The sequence below is a fragment of the Phascolarctos cinereus genome, unplaced genomic scaffold (assembly GCF_003287225.1).
Source record: "Phascolarctos cinereus isolate Bilbo 61053 unplaced genomic scaffold, phaCin_HiC Scaffold_3;HRSCAF=262, whole genome shotgun sequence".
NCBI lineage: Eukaryota > Metazoa > Chordata > Mammalia > Diprotodontia > Phascolarctidae > Phascolarctos > Phascolarctos cinereus.
This window is the reverse complement of record NW_027555736.1, coordinates 91,003,777-91,023,720: the sequence shown is the minus strand read 5'-3', so window position 1 is coordinate 91,023,720 and position 19,944 is coordinate 91,003,777. Positions and strand designations below refer to the sequence as shown.

Here is a 19,944-nt window from a genome sequence, read left to right as displayed (position 1 = left end):
GGTGGATGAGGGCAATATCAGTGTAAAATTAAAAACACTTTTGTAGAATCTTACAAAAGAGCATGGTGGAAGATTGTGAGCAACGTCAGTTCACAAAACAGCAAAAATTGATGGAGAGGAAAAGAAATTTTGAAAAAAAATTACTGTGAGATTCAAGCCAGTTCATCCATAAAGAAACAAACAAACAAAAAAATAGAGCTCTATTAAGGTTTCTCTCCATCAATAACGTTTTTCTAACTAAATTAGGATTCTAACATCACAGTCCCTACTGTGTCTCATAAGGAAGTATGAATAACAACACCACAGAAAACAGAAAGTTTATATTGAAGGACACAAAATTTGTATCTGAAGGAAAAGGAGATGCTACACAATTAGAAAAAAATGACAGAAGGTATTTCTGCCCCCAAAAAGCAATCAAAAGGATATTTATAATTATTGATTCATATGCCTACTTTAGCATCTCTGCTAAATATTTAAAAATAATTTGTGTATAGGTCATCTTTCATGGAAATCTGATAAAGTAATAGGCAGGTTTTCACAGAGGAATATCCTGTTGTAGATTGTACTTTTACACTCACACAAATTAAGGCTAGAAAAGCAAGTGGAAGTCAAATTGTGAATGCCCTTACCTCCCAGACTGAGAAGTTGGTACGCAATTTCTAGAGGCAGTAAGGAGCAACTTAAGATTTTTTTTTTTGTAGGGAATAACATGGTCAGCCTGTTACCTTAGAAATTATTTAGGCAACAATATGACATATACATTGATGAAAGGAGAGGCTGGGAACAGGGAGATCAATTAGAAGACTGTTAGAACAGTTCAAGATAAAGATCTGAGTTAGTATAGTGTCTGTGTGAGTAGAAAGAAGGCAATGAGTTCAAGAAATGTTGTTGAGATAGAAGAACAACTGATACTCATATTACACCTTAACGTTTGCAGGGCATTTGACACACATTATCTCATTTGAATATTACAACTCAGGAAAGGAAGTGCTTCAAGAATTATCATGCCCATTGTACAGATGAAAAAACTGAACCTTGGGGAAATTAATGCCGGGGGTGAGATGGCAAATGGCGGCTGGTGCAGAGATTTAAACCCAAGGCTTCCTGGTTCCTGATGATCTACACTGCCACTTTGTCTTCAATGGATTTGGCAACGAATTGAACATGATAACTATAGAGACAAATGAATCAGAGTGACTTATTCGTTTGGGTAAGTTCTTGATTTCTCTAGAGTAGAATCTTTCCTTGCAACCATGCTATGTAGGACAAAACCGATTATGCATTCTCCACGCATGTATAAATCATCCTTTGCCATGTGCATTTGTGATAAGTAGGCGTGCAGAATTTATCCAAGAGCAGGCTATGGCTCAGAGAAAACATTATTTGAAAAGAGTTTAAAATTTATTCCCTGATGCTACTTGGCCAAATACTCTTAAAACTTTATAATACACAAAAGGAAACCCAATTACTTATTCATTTGATGTTTATTAGTTTGGCATATTTGTGGAGTCTGGGGTAAAGTACCTGGTGTATAATAAAGAACTAATATTTGTTTTATTATGATACCTGTTTTTATTGTACAATGGGGATATTTTTCTGGGTTTTTAAGAGTCTTGTGGCTCTCTAGTTCATGTGAATTCTTAATGGAGCATTTCGGTATGTTTTATGGTACAACTACTTATTGGGTAATTTACATCAACACTGATTTGAAATGATTTATTTAAATAATTTTTGGCACATTGGAAGCTCTCAATATAACTAACTATTTCTTAAAGATTTCTTTCTTCCCCTGCCACAACCCATGTTATGGTGAGGGAAACCGAAGGAGTTAAGAAATGGATTGTGGAACATCTATTGTAACTTCAAATTATGAAGAGGGGAGTCTTGACTCAGGGAACCCTTCCCTTCCCTTCCCTAGTGACTCAGAATCAGAAAGTACTCACCTCATACATGTACAAAATGTTATTATGATGGCTGACTGAGTAAGTAGATAGCAACTCCTTCATGTAATAATTGATGCTCTTGTTGCCCCTTCCACTTACAAAGCATTTTGTGTATTACCTTATTTGATCCTTGCAACAATCTCATGACACCAAAAAAAAAGTCCTGGACTTAGAAGTCTGAGTATTATGGCTTTGATTCAAAAGAACTGAGTTCAAGTCTCAACTTTACCACTTCATAGTCAGTTTGACCTTAGGCAAATTATTTTATCTCTATGAACCTTGGTTTCCCCATATGCAAGATGGCGTACTGCTACTTGCTTCAAAGTAGTGTTTCGTGCATACATCAAAGTATGTGCTTCAGAAGATAACTGTGAAGAGAATACTTTATAGAAAATAAGGTACTGTATTGATAAATGTGATCATATATTACTATCTCAGTTTTAGAGATGAGAACACAAACACAATGACAAGAGGCACTGAGTGATTTGCCCAAGATCAAACTGACTGGTAAGTAATAGAAATAGGGCTTAGACCCAGATCTTTGGAATGCCGTTCCTCAAATATCAACCATACTACCCATTATTTCACTCTTAGGACTTCATTTCCTTGTCTCATGAAATATAGGAATTACATCATATGACCACCAGGTGGCACTGCTAGCCACTATCCTGATCCTATTTAATAGGAAGGAACCTAGCTGATCAGACCCACACTAACATTGCCAGTTATCTTCATCTGTTCCACTGGTTGTAAATGCTGAAGAAGTCCCAAGCTCTCTATGGTTCTCAGAGAGTTAATTATTCTCTCTAGCACTTCCACCTCTCTCTATAGAATAACAACTTATTATTTAGGGCTATGTGGATTGTTAAAGTTACCTAATCAATATAGCTGAATCCTCACCGGTTGGCAGACCCAGACTCCTCCTGCACCTGTATATATTGACTTCTGATCAAATGATTTTGGCATAATCTATTCAACTCTCCAAACTAGCACATAAACATACTTAATAAGCAAATAAACAGTACATTGTAGCAAGAAAACAATGTGAGAAAGTAGCTATATGTCAGCCACACTTCTGGGTCCCCTGAGAAGTATAAAAGCATAGAAATTGGAAAGTCTCCTGAGAGTATAGAAGTTGAACCAAACACAACAGTTCTGGGAAATGCACAGTATATTCCCCCTTTTGAGTATGCAAAGGCATGTCGACAATACAACACAGTTCAAAATTTGAGTTTTAACTCACATATCAAGCAGGGCTGGTCATTAGATGAAGATAATCTGTAGGAACTCTGAATCTAGGACTCATGGCACAAAGAATAGTTTTGGGATTTAGAAGAAGACAGAACCTCCCATGACTAGTGCTTTTCTCAGTTTTAATTATCCTGTTGTTGGCAGGAATCTCCAGCCTTTTCTGAACAAAGCTAGCATTACTTGTGGAGCTGGATGAGTGGACCCAAAGGCCAGTCCTGGCAAGAAGTGTAATACCATTAGGCTACTCTGGGTTTCCTTTTCTTTTAACCTTGAATATAGCTCCCTCTTTTGCAGCCTCTTGTAATTTCTTATTGGCACTTTCTATCATGTTAAAAATATTAAAAGATGTTAGAGATGGAAGAGAACAAAATGATGGTCTAGTATAACCTTGTTCAATTCACAGATTGAAACTGAGGCCCAGAGAGGTAAAGCGATTTTCTAGCTTTTTGATCTCTGATATTCCTTTTTTTGAAAACCAGATTCCTCTGGGAGGAGTTAGACCACACACTGTTATCAGCTGGTAACACCTTAACTGAGATTAGCTGACAGCTACTTGAGACCAAGAATGGAACACAGAATCCTGTTCAGGAGAGGAAGTATACACCAGAAGCAAAGCAATGAATGATCAGCTTACAGAACATGGGAGGAGAGCAAATGGGTAGTTTGCTGATGGACAGTCTTATGTGGGCATCCTCACTTTGTCCCCCATGTGGAGGAATGGGGAATGTCAGAAACTACCTGAAGTCCCCATACTATCCTAACACTTTCTCTTTGGAACTTCCCCTGAGGATTCCCTTTTTCTGCCTTGCCTCCCCCTGGTTATATCACAGAACTTGGAGGCTAACAACAAATCTTTACTTGTTTAGTCTGCAAATGATAAAAACAGATTGGTTGATTGGCAGTTCTTTGATCTCTCACTTGCCAATACACTCTACTTATAGTCTTCTGTTTCCTCCAGATCTCCCCTCTTTTAGGAGTTGTTTTTTAATTCAATTCACTACATATATTCAGGGCCAGCTATATGACAAGTACTAGGGATAGAGACAAGAAAAAATGGTTCTTGCCCTTTAGAATCTTACATTCTACTAGAAAGATATAACATATACACAAATAAACATAATATGAGGTGAACTGAAGCTGGAGTGAGCACCACCAATTGAAGAGAACAGGGAAGGAAGGCTTCATGGAGAATGTATTACCTGAGCTGAGTCTCAAAAGTAAAGATTTGGAGGAGAGAACAGTCTTGACATTTCTTAAGGTATTCCAAAACTGCTTGAGCTAATTAGTGCCTAGTACTTCCAAACTACACAGGGGAATTGGCACAGCCTCTCAAGCTTAATGTTGCTGCTGGCACAAGGGAGAAAAATTTATGGTAGAAAGAGTGCTAGACTGGGAATCAGGAAACCTGGGCTCAAAACATGAATCTGCCATATTCCCAGAGTTACCGTAGATGTCATTTAACCTTATATAAGAGACAGAAATCAGAAGGAGGCATCCCACTGAAAACTCAGTTCTTGTTTCCCTATGTTCCCTATAACTTGAGATCAGTCTTGAAAATCTATCTCCCCTAAAGGCACTTTCTAGCCCAGGTGAAGAAGAGCCATTTCCACACATTTTCTGGGAAGGTCTGAGTAAAGGAACATGGAGTAAGTAACCCTTAAAGTCTTGAGACCAAATTAGGACAGCTCATAACTTATCTCTTATCTGACTGAAGGCCGTCTGAGACAGGCTGAAGTCATTAACTGGCCTGGCCAGGATGGGAGTAACCTGCCATGTACCTGGCACAGGGATGTAAGGAGGAACAGACACCAGCAGGAGTTGGATACTAAATCTCTAAAATAAAATGAGGTCAGAAAAATTCCCCAGGCTCAGTGCTTTACCTTCTTTCTCCCTCGACAGCAACATGTGCCCTTTTGAAGCAAAAAAAAAAAAAAGGCCCAGATGAAGATCACGTTCATTTAATGCAGTGTTCTTTTCCATAGTTGTGAAAGGAAAGGGCTTTTATCAGGCCCTATTAGATCTGTGATATATTTTTTGAATGACGTCTATAATAATTAGACTGTAAAGATGTGCAGTTAATCCATTTAAAGGTGTAAAGAGGTCCATTTAATGAACATTATAGTCACATTAGACTTGGAAACATCTAACTCTTTTGTTGAATAAAAAGAAGTTCAATGAGATTAACTTCTCTTAGTTGGTTTTAAAGAATAATCAAACATGCCCTACTCTGATAGTGTACCATTCCTTCATGCATGGATCCTGCATACCAATGTCTCCTAGCATAGAAGGGGAAGAATCAGACTGGAAGACCTACTATTTCAGTAAAATAATTACAAATTAAAGAGGATCACTTCGACTTTCTAGACTTACTCTACAATGATAAGAAGCTGTACCCCTTGAACTTGTAATTATATAACAGAAATGTTAATCTCCTGGTTTGCTATTCTCTTTGGCTGCATTAAACGTATTCTCACAATTATCAAGTTTACTTCATGACACTCAGACATTTCTACTGGGAGACCTAATATTTGATCATATCAGATTTTGACCATAAATACCATAATGGAATTCTGTTTTCAAATCTCATGCTATTTCCCATTCACCAATGAGGCTACCACACTATGCTGTGCAATTATACAAAGTTGAAAATCATTTGTATCCGTGTGTGTGTGTGTGTATTTTAAAAATATCGACCATAATGCTGGCTTCCAATTTATTTTCACGTGCTGTTTTTTAAAAAGGAAAGATACTAAAAAAACCAGTAAGAATTTTTTCTAAAGGAAATCAGCTTAGCCTAGTGGCTAAAGGATTAGTCTTAGAGTGCTAAAGATTTGGATTCAAATCTTGACTCTGTCTCATGCCAGGCAGATATTTAATGTCTCAGTGTTTCAGGGAATTAATTCCCTAGGACTACAAGTCACAGATACAGATGAGTTACCAAAATGAATTGGAGGTTGGTTTATTCCCCATTCCCCCACAGCAGGTGTTCCCCGGACCAAAGAAATCATAAAATTTGTCCCCAAGAATTAATGAATTTAAAAGAAGGAATTAACAAATATGGTGCAATCTAGTTTTGGATAAAGTAGATTTTAATTCCAAATGCAATTGCGATTAATCTTACCCTTTCTATTGAAAGAGGGTTCAACTGAATCAAGGGTTTCCATTGCGCTCAACAAAAATTTCCCCATTCTAATATGTTGGTCAAAGGTAAAACTTTAGCAACAAGAGTCATAGACCCTCCCTGAACACTCTTCTAAATTGTTTCTTTTTAACACACAAGAATATAAGCTTCACAAAGTACTTGGTAATAAAATTATTCCTGTCATCAGGGGTAAAAATCCAATGCTATTATCTGTATTAATGATATTAAAGTAAATAAAGAAACAAACCTAACCCTCAGGTTGTAACATCTACTCCTCGGTTTCTGAGATGGAGAAGGGGAGAGTTGTTTATACCACAAAGAAACCTCCACTGACAATAAGGATAGTTATGGTAAAAGCTTATTTGTAAAGATAAAATAAGGAGACTATCCAGAAATAGCCTGTTGGCTGTGTGTGTACTCAATCTGCTAACCCTGTGCCTAACTCAGTGTGTAACTGCTAACTGGATGATATGATGGATGATGGGGTGGAGGGAGTTGGGGAGGGAGGTTTGTCCAAGCCAAATAAACAGCCTGTTTTAGATCCTTTTTGTAGTTTAGGAACAAAGCAGATAAGATCAAGAGACAACATAATCCTGGCTAATGTAGTGTGGTTGTCTTGTAGAGTGTAATTGGGCATTATGTAGTGTTGCCATATTAGTAGAGGTGGATAAAAACAATTAACTCAGTTGAAAAATGCATTTATAAATAAAGGTGGCTATGCCCTCTAGAGGGAAAAGTGTTGTATCAAAGCCTATTCTTGGGCTAGCTGTCTGGTTCATGTACCTACAAACGAAGCCTAGAAATGAGGAGCCTGGGTTTAGACTGGACAGAGTCACACACTGAGTCACATCTCTCTGAGTCACTTTTTAAAAATGTAAAATTTAAATTAAAAATTACAAATTCCTTTTACAGACTCATGTGTGGACCCCAGGAAGAACAAGACAAAGAAAACCAATTCCAGAACTCCATATTGATCATTATCCTCAGTTATCTTCCCACATATGAAAGTAGAAGGCACAGTAAAGATGCTGCTCTCTTACAGCTTTAGAGGTATTTTTTAGAAGACGATGGAATCATATTCACTGTTACTAGCATGAGTCCAGCACAAATGCCATCTCCTCCACAAAGCCTTCCCAAGTCAGACTTCACCTAATATTTTGTGTTATCACTCTTTAAAGCATTTGCCAAATAATATTATGCATGTTGTTATTATTGTATTCAATCATGTCTGACTCTTCATGACTCCATTTGGGGTTTTCTTGGCAAAGATACTGGAGTGGTTTGCCATTTCCTTCTCCAGCTTATTTTACAGATGAGGAAACTGAGGCAAACAGAGTGAAGCAACTTGCTTAGGGTTACACAGCTAGTAAGTGTCTGAGGCCACATTTGAACTCAGGTCTTCCTGACTCCATACCTGGTGCTCTAGCTACCCCTAATATTATGTATAAGAGTTATCTTTGTTGGTGTCTTGTCCCTCCAATTAGGCCAGAAGCTCCTTGAAAGGAAGATTATGTTATCTTATTTTAACTTTGCCCTTCCTCCAACACATGCAGTAGGTATTTAATAAATGTTAGTTGTTAATATTTTCTTTTTCTTTTGGGTTTTCTATTCTACATCAAATGCTACCTTTCTAATGAAGACTTCCCAGATCTTCTGTTCTCCCTCTCCCCTCCCCCAGAAGGAACCTCTTCCTTTGAAATACTCCTTAAACATTTTGTACCATTACTCCTATCTCTACAAAACTGGCGTTTCATTGGGGTAGGGAACTCCCTGTGTGGAAACTCTTCTACTAATGCAGAGGGAGAGATGGGTCTGTAATTTATAATTTCTGAGGATTTCCTGGAGCACTGAGAGGTTAAATTATTTACCCATGGTCATACAGCCATATGGGGCAGCTAGGTGGTATAGTGGATAGAGTGCCAGGCCTGGAGTCATGAAGACCTGGGTTCAAATCGGGATTGAGACACTAACTAGCTATGTGACCCTGGATAAGTGACTTAACCCTGTTTGCCTCAGTTTCCTCATCTGTAAAATGAGCTGGATAAGGAAATGGCAAACTATTTCAGTATCTTTTCCAAGAAAACCTGAAAAAAGGTCATAAAGAGTTGGACATGACTGAAAACAACTAAACAAATACAGCCATATATTAGAGACAGGTCTTTCTGACTGCAGAGGAAGTCCTTTATCCATTATACCACACTGCCTCTCCTATCTATCTTATAGCCCTTATAGTTATTTATATCCCTGTCTTATCTCCTCTACTAAACTGTAAGCTCCATGAGGGCAGGGTTGGATTTAGAGTCAGGAGACCTGAGTTCCAATCTAGACGCTCATGCTTACTTAGCTATATGACCAAGTCACTTAACTTTTTTTTTTTGGCTAGGCAATGGGGTTAAGTGACTTGCCCAGGGTCACACAGCTAGTCAATGTTATGTGTCTGAGGCCGAATTTGAACTCAGGTCCTCCTGAATCCAGGGCTAGTGCTCTATCCATTGCACCACCTAGCTGCCCCTTCACTTAACTTTTTGAGCATTAGTTTCCTTATCTTTTGTTTTTGTACCACAGCTATGATTTCATTTGTATTGGGAATTCTGGGTGAGTAAACATATCAATACAGATTGGCACTCATTCTTCAATTTACAGTCTTAGAGAGTTGTCTAGGATCACTCAGAAGTTAAGTGATTTTCCCAGTCACATAGCCTATGTATTTCAGAGATGGAACTTGAACCCAAATCTTCCTAAGTAAATATGAAGCTAGGTCTTTATCCACTGTCCACTACACCATGATACCTCTCTTTCTTAGCTATAAAATGAAGGCAATAATAATTGCACTACCTACCTGCCTCACAGGTTACTATGAGGAAAGCAGTTTTTAAACTTCATCTTGCACCATCACTCCTAAAGGGTAATAATACAGGACTGTCACACATTAATCTGTCAATAAATATTTATTGATTTGAAACATAATCATTAACTAGCCCATGAGGCAAAGAGATGTAGGGAGGCAGAAGAGGCTTCCTAAAGGTGCTTGGGCTGAACCTTGAAGGTGGAGATGGGATCAGGAGGGGTTTCCATTTTAAGTCCACAGAATAACCTGAGCAGAAATACATGGATGGGAAGCACAAAACCTGTTTGGGGAATGGGAAAAGTTGTGACTAGCCCAGGGTTGGGGAACCTGCCCAGTGTGGCCTCAAGGCTGCAGGCTCTCCACCTCTGGGCTAGATCATGAAGGCCCTCAAATGCCAAACTGAGGAGTTGGGACTTTATATGGTAGGAACGTAGGGGAAGGACACAATCCATTCTGTGTTAGGAAAATGAATACAGCAGCCGAGGCAAGCTGTACTGGCAACAGGAAGTCCAATTACAGTCCAAGGGAGAGATGCTTCAGCTTAGGTAGAGACAAGTGGGAGTGGAAAAGAGACAGACAGAAAGTCAAGCACAGAGATGGGTCTCATAATGTCCTCCATATTGAGCACCAAGGATAAGCTAGGCAAAGGCAAAATGCACATAGTCAGGGGCTCTGGCTTTGAGTTCTAAAGTCAAGTCAGGAGGAAGCTTTGAACACCAGGCTTCTCCCTGGTTAGATAAAGGTCAGAAGCAAGACATAAGCTTCTCTTTGCCTCTTAATTATTTGGACAGAATCTAATTTGGGTGACAAGGTGGCCCTGGAGAGCCTGTCATCTCCTGCAACAGTTGGCAATGTCAACCAGTATACCAAGCTATTCAGGAAGTGTTTAAAATGATTTAAAATTTAAAATTATGCTTCAGTAAAGAATGTCCCTTTTTTAAGAAAAAGTTATAAGCAGTATCTATTCATATGCAGAAAATGTGTCAAAATGGCTTTATCTCAGATAGTTCCTAAGAATTGTGTCCTTTTTCCCTCTACCTGAAAGGATCATTTGCATGAGAATACATTTTTAGATTAGGTTATTAGATTCTGTTTCGATTGCACAAATAATTACAATAACCAGGACACTGTAAGGGGCTGGATTGAAAAGCTGTTCTAGATGTTACTTTACTGGATAAACTAGTAAGAAAATTGAATAAAAACCGAGGAAGGTGAAAATATTTTGTCAAAATATCCTTCCCCCTCCCTCTTCCCTATCTCCCCTCTAAGGGGATTGCTTTACCCTCTAAATACATACTTCCAGGACACTAGGTATAGGGGGGAAGGGGAAGTTATTTGCGTGAAACAAATGCAGCAGTGCCTGGAACTCACTATCATGCCCTGCAGTAAAGCTAATCACTCTATCCTCATCCTCGAACACATTTATCCACCTCCTAATTCTTCACCTAATTAGAGAGAAATTCAGAGGAGCTGGACTGGTCAGGGAGGTAGGGATTAGGGTTAAGAAAACACTTGTATTTGAAACCCCCTACCTCCCCTGGTCAGTGTGAAAGATTCTTAAAGAATCTCCCACCCTAGCTAATCCATGACCCTCAGCAGGGAGGAGTGTTAACAATTTAGTTTAAAACTCACACTCTCAGACAAATGCATCAAAAACGGCTTTTCTTCTTTGATTTATAGGTATTAGTTGTTTTTCCAGGCCCCATTAAGGACTCTTCATCCTGTACTGCAAGGGGCATTAAGAACTAGCAAGTTAACGTTGTTCCCAGCTCTGTATTATTCAAAGGCAATTTACACTAATTATTCGAGGCCATGGTGTTGCCCATATTAGTGGAATGAACCATCTCAGCAGGTTAAAGTACTTTTGAAATGGTAATTTATTACTGAGGTATAAAAATGTCCTTGAATTAAAATAAAGTATGATTTTTTTTAATGGCAATTTTTAAAGACCAGGGACCGAGACATTCCATGTCCCCTTTTTTATTTGCGCCGACACCAGCATAATTATGTGTCTTTTAGAAACCCAGGTTGTCAGACTGGTGGCAGTGCATTCAAACGCTGACATTACAATTATTACAAAGATCTTTCCTTGTTTGGTGCATTTTTCTACCCAGTTTACCAAGTGAAGCATGACCAAATAACACTGTGCCTGCTGAGCTCCAAAGTTCAAATGAACCTTCAGATTCACAAACAATTGTTATCAGGGTTTTATGTCAAAAAAAAAAAGAAAGAAAAAGGAGGAAAGAAAGAAAGGAAGGAAGAAAGAGAGAGAGAGAGAGAGAGAGAGAGAGAGAGAGAGAGAGAGAGAGAGAGAGAAGAGAGAAGAGAAAGAAAGAGAAAGAAAGAAAGAAAGAAAGAAAGAAAGAAAGAAAGAAAGAAAGAAAGAAAGAAAGAAAGAAAGAAAGAAAGAAAGAAAGAAAGAAAGAAAGAAAGAAAGAAAGAACCCTTGGGCAATGTGGGTTGCCTGCTCATCTTTGATAGGAAAGATTCATTTAGGTTTCAGGGTTTGTACCAGGACAAAACCTGGAGTCTGGAAGGGACATTTTAGGCATAAGTGATAGCATTTCCCCCCTAACACTGAAGAACAAATTAGCCCATGGAGCCCACTGATTTAGACTTGGGCCTGGGACTTCCTGTTCTTTGCTTTTGGGGATTCAACCTACAAAGGATTTCAGGATGAAATCAGTCACAGCTCTCCCTCCCATCTACTCTTGCAGGGAGGGGGGTTGGAGGTCATGCTTACCTCTTCTCTTGATTCAATTCAAGCATTTTATGAAATGGCAACTATGTGCAAGGCCCTGCTAGACTCTAGGGATACAAAAACAAAGTGACAAATGGTCCCTGTCCTCAAGGAGCTTACCTTCTACTGGGGTTTCACAACATGTATACATATAAGGAGATACAAAATGTGAACAAAGTAAATACAAGGATTTTGGAGGGGGTTTGGAGGAGGACAGTTGGGGCAGAGTGCTAACTACTGAGGGTGGGAGGTGGTAAGGACAGCACCTGAGCTGAGCTTTGAAGGATTCAAGACATCCCATAAGGCAAGAGTGAGGAGGGAGAGCATTCCAGACATGAGGGAACAACCAATGGGAAGGCGTGAGGCCAGAAATAGAATGTCAGATTCAAGGATCAGCTTATACATCAGTTAGTCAAGAATGGAACATAAGTAAAGGAGAATATTGTTGGGGGAAGGGAGGGAGAGAAAGAGGGAGAAGTATGGAAAGGGAAGCCAGTAACAGCCATAGGGGGAAAAAGTTGCAAATCACGAATAATAGGAAAGTGGTGATGGTTGGAAGGACAGGCATGCTAATTTACTGTTGGTGGAACTGTGCATTTATGTAATCATTCTGGAAAGCAAAGACCCTCCCCACTTCCTATCACTAAACTATGCATACCCAGAAACACTACTCCTAGACTGTGAGCTTATCAAGAACAGGGATTATTTTTTTGTCTTTCTTTGTATCTTCATCATGTTGCACAGTGCCTGGCACATTCGATGTGCTTAACAACTGTTAATTGACTATCAGACATATACCTCCAAAGAGGTAAAAGGCAGAAAGACTCACATGCTTTATAAAAGATTTATAGCAGTGCTTCTTGTCATAGCAGAGAACTGGAAACAGAGTGAGTGTCCATCAGTTAGAGAATGGGTCAACAAATTGTAGTGTGTGAAAATAAAGGACATTATTTGGATGTAAGAAATGATGAGTCTGACAAATTCAGACAAGTGAGAAGAGCAAAAAACCAGTAGAATAATTTTTAAAATGACCATAACAATATAAAGGAAACAACTGAGAAAAATTTCAGAATCTAATAGCTATGGTGACTGATCACAGCTTCAGAAAAAAATAGAGTATAAAACATGCCTTTTACTTCTTGGCATGGAAATGATGGATGAGAGGTACAGAATGGAACATGCTCCCAGACATGGTCAATAGGTTTGTTTTGCTTGACTATACTTATTTGTCACAAGGAGGATTCATATTGGGGTGGGGGAAGGGAGTTGATGAGTTGTGATAGAAATGCAAAAGAAGAAAAAAAATATAAGCCTATCGATGAAACATTTTAGAAATACTCAGCAAAAAAAAAAAAGAGTTTCAGGAAGGGATACAGATAAGCAGAACAGTTTATTACCACCATGTTAAAATTAATATGCACTTAAAAACACACAACAGAAATTTACAGCCTTGTATACAATTATTTTTGTTCTCCTTTAAATACCAAAATGTTCAAGTTCATAATAAACAAGAAAAAATTAAATGCAAAGAAAAGAAAGATGGTCTGGAGCCAGATTTTGAAGGGGTTTAAATGCCAAGTTGAGTGTTGTGTTTTATCCCAGGCAATAGGGAGCCTCTGAGGATTCTTGGGCAGAAGAGTGACATCATCAGATTTTTGCTTTAAGCAGATTATTTTGGCATTTGTATAGAGGATGGATTGAAGGAAGGAAGGGACTGGAGGCTAGGAATCCAATTAAGAGACCATTGCTTTATTGCAGGCAGGAGATAATATGTCCGGAGGAGGATAATGGTCATTCAAGTACAGAGGAGACAATTGCAAGATGTTGCAGAGCTAGAATTGACAAAATGGGCAACTAATTAGATTTTTGTTATGAGAGAGAGTGAAGAGTTAAGGATGACTCCAAGTTTGGAAGCAACCAAAATTAGGCATCCCCCACTTCGGAGATCCTATTGGCATTCCACTTGATTCAATTCAACAAACATTTGTTAAATTCCTACTGTTGCCTGGCACTGTGCTAGATACTAGGAATGCAAAGAAAAAAACTGAAATATTTCTGACCTTCAAGGACTTTCTATGTTATTAGGGAGGAGGGAGGAGGGGGGATACATCTTGTATAGAGATAAGTAAACACAAAGTGCATACAATGCCATTTTAAGGGGTAGAGAGCAATTATAATTTGGGCGGGTAGGGATGTCAGGAAAGGTCTTATGTAGAAGATGGAGTCTGAGCACAATCCTTTGAAAGAAGTTAGATGCTTTAAACTGTGGGGAAGATGCTTTAAACTGGAGGACAGCCTGTGCAAATGTACAGGTATGTTAGAGGTGGGCTGTCAAATATGGAAACAGCTCATAATCCAGTTTGATTGGAATGGAGAATGTGTAAAGGGGAGAAACGTGAAATAAGACTCAAAGGTAGGTGAACCCAGACTTTGGAGGGCTTTAAGTACCCACTTGACAATGGGAACCACTGAAGGTGTTCGAGTAGAAGAGTGACGTGGCTGTGTCTATATTTTAGAAGATCATTGTGTGGAGTATGAATTGGAAAGGGAAAAGGCAAAGTTGGCACCTCCTAAAGAGGGTTTCAATCAACCACTTCTGACCTGTTATTGGTCAACAGGGATGTTTTTTGTATTATGATGCAAACAAAATGCTTTATCCCACTGAGGAGGCAAAGACTAGCTGTGGATAAGCACAGACCTTTCAGTAAAACTGGAATTGTCTTGAAACCAAATGCCTGGTATAAGGATGCTCTCCACCTATCAGATTGGCCAACATGACAAAACAGGAAAATGATAAATGCTGGAGAAGATGTGGGAAAATTGGAACACTAATGTATTGTTGGTGGAGTTGTGAACTGATCCAACCATTTTGGAGAGCAATTTGGAACTATGCCCAAAGGGCTATAAAATTGTCTATACCCTTTGACCCAGAAATACTACTTCTAGGGGCTGTATCCCAAAGAGACCATAAAAATGGGAAAAGGACCCACATGTACAAAAATATTTATAGCAGCTCTTTTTGTGGTGGCAAAGAATTGGAAATTAAGGGGATGCCCATCAATTGGGGAATGGCTGAACGAGTTTTGGTATATGAATGGAATGGAATACTATTGTGCTATAAGAAATGATGAGTAAGCAGACTTCAGGAAAACCTGGAAAGACTTATATGAACTGATGCTTCGTGAAGTGAGCAGAACCAGGAGAACATTGTACACAGTAATAGCCACAATGAGCTACGATTGACTTTGATAGACTTAGCTCTTCCCAGCAATGCAAGAATCTAAGACAACTCCAAAAGACTCATGATGGAAAATAATATTTATGTCCAGAGATAGAACTATGAAGTTTGAATGCAGATGGAAACATATCATTTGCTTTTCTTTTCTTTTGTTGTTTTGTTTTATTGTTTCATTCTCATGGTTCTAATTCTTCTTTACATCATGACAATGTGAAAATATATTTAATATGAGTATAAGTAGAGCCTATATCAGATTGCAAGCTGTCTTGGGGAGAGGGAAGAAGAGAGAGCAGGAGAAAATTTAAAATTCAAAATCTTATGGAAGTGAATGTTGAAAACTAAGAAGAAATTAATTAATTATTTTTAAAAGAGAAAGAAAATTTAAATAAAAAGATATTTCCCTCCGCCCTGATTACCCTGGTGAGATAGAGAATTACTGGATGAGGGAACTTTCTAGAAATGCAAATTATAGTCTTATAAAGTTGCCTGGAACACTGAGAGATTAACTGACTTGCCTAGGATGACACAACTAAGAGGTGAGACTTGAATTCTGGCCTTCCTGACTCTATGGCCATCACCCCATCCATTATATCTTCCTGATCAGCTTAATAAAATATACTAATGATACCTTTGGGCTGCTAGAGGGCACCATAGTGCAAGGAGCTCAGGGCCTGGAGTCAGGAAAACTCATCTCCCCAAGGACAATTCCAGCCTCAGACACTTAGCTAGCTGTGTGACCCTGGGTAAGTCACTTAACCCTGAAATGGCACATACTCCAGTAACTTTACCAAGAAAATCCCACATGGGTCACAGAGTTAAATACAATTTAAAAACAACTGAACAACAATAAAAATGGTACCTTACACATCTATCACACTTCATAAGTCATTGGCTGCTTTCATGTGTGATTTTCACAACAATCCTAGAAGACAAGCATTAGCCCCATTTTAAAAATAAGGAAACTGAAGAAGGAAGTTTGAAGCATTGTTGTTCTTGAAAAGATACCCAGGTGATCTCTTAACCAGAAACCAGAAACCTTTGGAGGAAGGCATTTTTAAAAATGAGTCATTCTTTATAGGTATTGACCTAGCGTTTTCCTATGGCTAATCTCTTGCAGTTTTTTCTCCTCTTCCCAAGTTGGAGGCAGACTCTTTGTTCCTCCCAGATAAGAGGATCCACCAATTTACCTTCCCTATAGCAATCACAAATGTTCTCATTCTCTTACAGAAGTCCAATCTCTTCATTTAGCTGCCCAGTTAGTCACTGTATCCCATAACATATGGTTTCCTTTCATAGCTTAAACAGAATGTTTTTATTTCCCATAAACCAGTGCATGCCAGAGCAAGCATTTTAGAGCAAAGCAGAAGCACAATGAATACTCTAATCAGGCAAGGGCCATGATGTAAAGGAAAAATAAAAAATGTTCTATGGTTTCAATTAAAGATAGGTCCCCATAGGGATGAAAGCCAATTTCGATTTTCCAGGCTGCCTTTAAGACAGTAGTAAAGAGGGAACACACCCAAAATAATTTCACAACATGGTCTTGTGCTACCCAGAAATGTAGTTCAGATGGAAATGAGAAAATCATGTATACAGTAGGTGCTCAGTAAATGCATAATGAATTGATGTGTCATGTTCTATCTCTTCCTTTAGGAAGAATCGTGAAAATCTTATTAATTTAGATCCAACTTCTTTTCAAATTGTGATAATTTTGAATTTTGTAGCATTGGTTTTCCTTTACTTAGAAATCCTTTCTTTATAGAATGTTAGCTTTGGACAGTTCTAGTGCCTACCACTGTGCTTCACACATAGGGCTTGATAAACATTTGTTAAGTTAAATTGAATTTGAGGCCACCTTGTCCAACTCATTTAAGATAACAGAGGCTCAGAGAGCTGAAATAACTCGGTGATATTTACTTGAATGACCTACAGATCTATACATCAGTGTATTTCCTCCTCTCATACAAAGCTCAATTCCTGTCTACCTTAGTAAATAGTTCAGTTCTAGATAATATTAATTAATAGAATAGATAAGATTATAGAGAGAATGATGACAATACTTCAAGAATAATTGATTTAATTTCAAGCACTATGAGAACATCCATTTACAAATTATAAAACATGCTTACTTATTCATTTAAATGGGTAACCTAAAGATCTCTACTAAACAATACAGCCTAATTTATTCATTGAACGTACTGGAAACTAATAAAACTGGATTCTTTTTTTAAAAAATCATTTTGTGATTCAGACTTTTTTCATCGATTTAGATGACTTCCTCTCCCTTTACCACTAAGTTTGAATTAGTGGGGTTGCACTCACTCATGGAAACCATTGAATATACTCTAAGAGCTGGAAGGGACCTTAGAGCAGAGATGTCAAACACTTAGTCCCCAACATTCCTAAGTAGGTCTGAACCAGATTAAAATGTAATTGGGAGATTTTAAACAAAATAAATAGAATTCAATAGAACATAGACAATGTTAATATGTTTTTTTGTAAGTGTATATGCAGCCCACAAGCATTCTTATGTATGGTTTAGTGGCCCTGTTTCTATTTAACATCACTTTCTTAGAGATCATATAATGAATTCCCTTCTCTTATTTTGCAGATAAGGAAAGTGAGATTCAGAGAATAAGTGACTTGTCCAAGGTAAGACTGCCAATAAGTGGCCAAGTGGAGTCCTGAAACCGTACCTTCTGAATTCTAGTTCAATGTGCTTTCTTTCTTCCTTCCTTCCTTTCCTGCCTTTCTTTCCTTCCTTCCTTCCTCCCTTCCTTCCTTCCTGGCAATTGGGGTTAAGTGACTTAACCCAGGGACACACAGCTAGTAAGTGTCTGAGGGTAGATTTGAACTCAAGTCCTCCTGACTTCAGCATCTGTGCTCTATCCATTGCACTGTCTAGCTGCTCCTCAGTGCTCTTTCCATGACACCATGCTCTGTTTGTTTCCTTCATCACGACTGGAAGACCTGTTCCTAGAGTTGATGTGTTAAAATAATTCCCAGTGTGTCTATTATGTTGAAAAATGTTCAAGTACCAACTGGCTCAACATTAGTGGTTGAAGATATGTGATAGCTAAAATTTAGGACTTAAAATGTATGTCTTTATTAATGTATACAATTGGGGAGAATTATCTTTAAAACATATCAAAGTCTTTGAGTTTTGATGATCATTAAGAATTCTTTCATCTTCAGATTGGAACAAAAAAAGAATATATGTTAGTTAATATATAAGCATGTCCCACAATGACGTATACGCCAACAATAAAAACTGGTGCTATTCTGTACACACTTTATTTCATGAGCTTCGTAACAACCCTGTGAGGTAGGTGTTTCTATCTATTTTATAGATAGAAAGTATCAAAGGCAGGATTTGAACTGACATTGGGCACTCTATCCATATCTATGATGTCTAGCAATATAATTGTACAATATAGCTTAAACACTTACACCTTTAAAAATGACCACTGGGCTGCAAAGACATGTAGATTCACCACACATCAGTAAGACAGAAAGGTTAATTCCTGTGGCCAAATATCTCGAAACTTGATTAGTGTAGAGAGTCAGCATGTTATAGTGAATGGCAACCCAGCTTGGCTGTGCCACTCTGGGAGAGACACTTGTGGGCCTCCGCGGCCTCTTCTCTAAAATTAGTCAATTGAAATAAATGATCTCTAAGCTCCCCTCTGGCTCTAAACACCCTGTTACTAATTCTGAAAAAAAAATACTGGATAGTAGTGAGAATCTAACAAAAATAAATAAGCAAGAGTATTGTCACTTTAAAGTAAAGCAGCACTGGAAAGAAAAGGGCAAATGCTTTTGTCTGAAAAAAAAAACAACTCACCCACACAAAAAAACAACAAAACCCTTCATAAGGTCTGTAAAATGTATGTTTAGCAAGCTGCCCAGTGGAACACAGCATTACTTTACTGCTATTCTGATAACACAGCATTTGTGCATTCTGTATGCAAGGCTGTTGGCTCCAGTCAGCCCTAGTTCTAATTAATACGAGTCAGACAAAATCAGTGGGTGGAGGAAGAAAGCCTGGAAATAAAAAGAAAATGAGATGTTAGCACAAATGCCTATCACATTGTGAATATCTAGTCATCTGCATAATATTAATGATACCAAATATGCAAACAGATGTTTCTCTCATTAAATTGTATATGCAAATACTACTGGTAGGAGTGGTAATGTCTCAGGGTTGAGAGATCATTGAGGGTAATTAAAGGTTAATCTAGTTTTCAGTTCACAGACTGTAGGACATGAGTGGTTGTAAAGAAAAATTGTCACTTAACCTTCAATTCATTACCAATGGCACATGGATTTTCTACTAAAATAACATAAACATATACACGTTAATCATTATCTCCTGCCTCAGCAGTGGGTATATCACTAGCAAAAGACCAGAAATTACTTGTTGTGAGTCAAGCAAAGTAAGAGCTTCTGTAATGCATTAATAAGGAAAATAGAATTTCATCAAAAATTGTTAAGGCTCCAATCTAGTGTTCTAATCTCATTAAATGCATTTCAATTGCTGAGATATTGTCAAATGTTAATAGAAACGTGTCTGAAGTACTTGTGGGACAATTCTCGTAATATAATTAAAAGTAATGTTTTCGATGCTGAGTGTGTGAAGGTTGGAGACTGCAATAACTTCACCAGGATTCAACAATCTCTTTAAATCTCAGTATCCTGCTGGGTGGATTGAACACAGTAAATCATTTAGCGCTTTTTTTTTTTAAAGAAAGAGTTTAACCCACCAGATGGGGGCATTTTAAT

The 19,944-nt window shown here is 38.1% G+C and overlaps 1 long non-coding RNA gene across 2 annotated transcripts in view; it reads right to left on the bottom strand.

The window, feature by feature from the left end:
- Positions 1-18,440: 18,440 nt before the first annotated feature.
- The window catches only part of LOC110209560 (uncharacterized), a 35,569-nt gene continuing 34,065 nt past the window's right edge, over positions 18,441-19,944 (bottom strand). For both annotated transcript variants that reach the window (XR_013485244.1, XR_002324862.2), the window contains one exon: positions 18,441-19,206. This is a non-coding gene — a long non-coding RNA (uncharacterized LOC110209560). The remainder of the gene's footprint in view (positions 19,207-19,944) is intronic.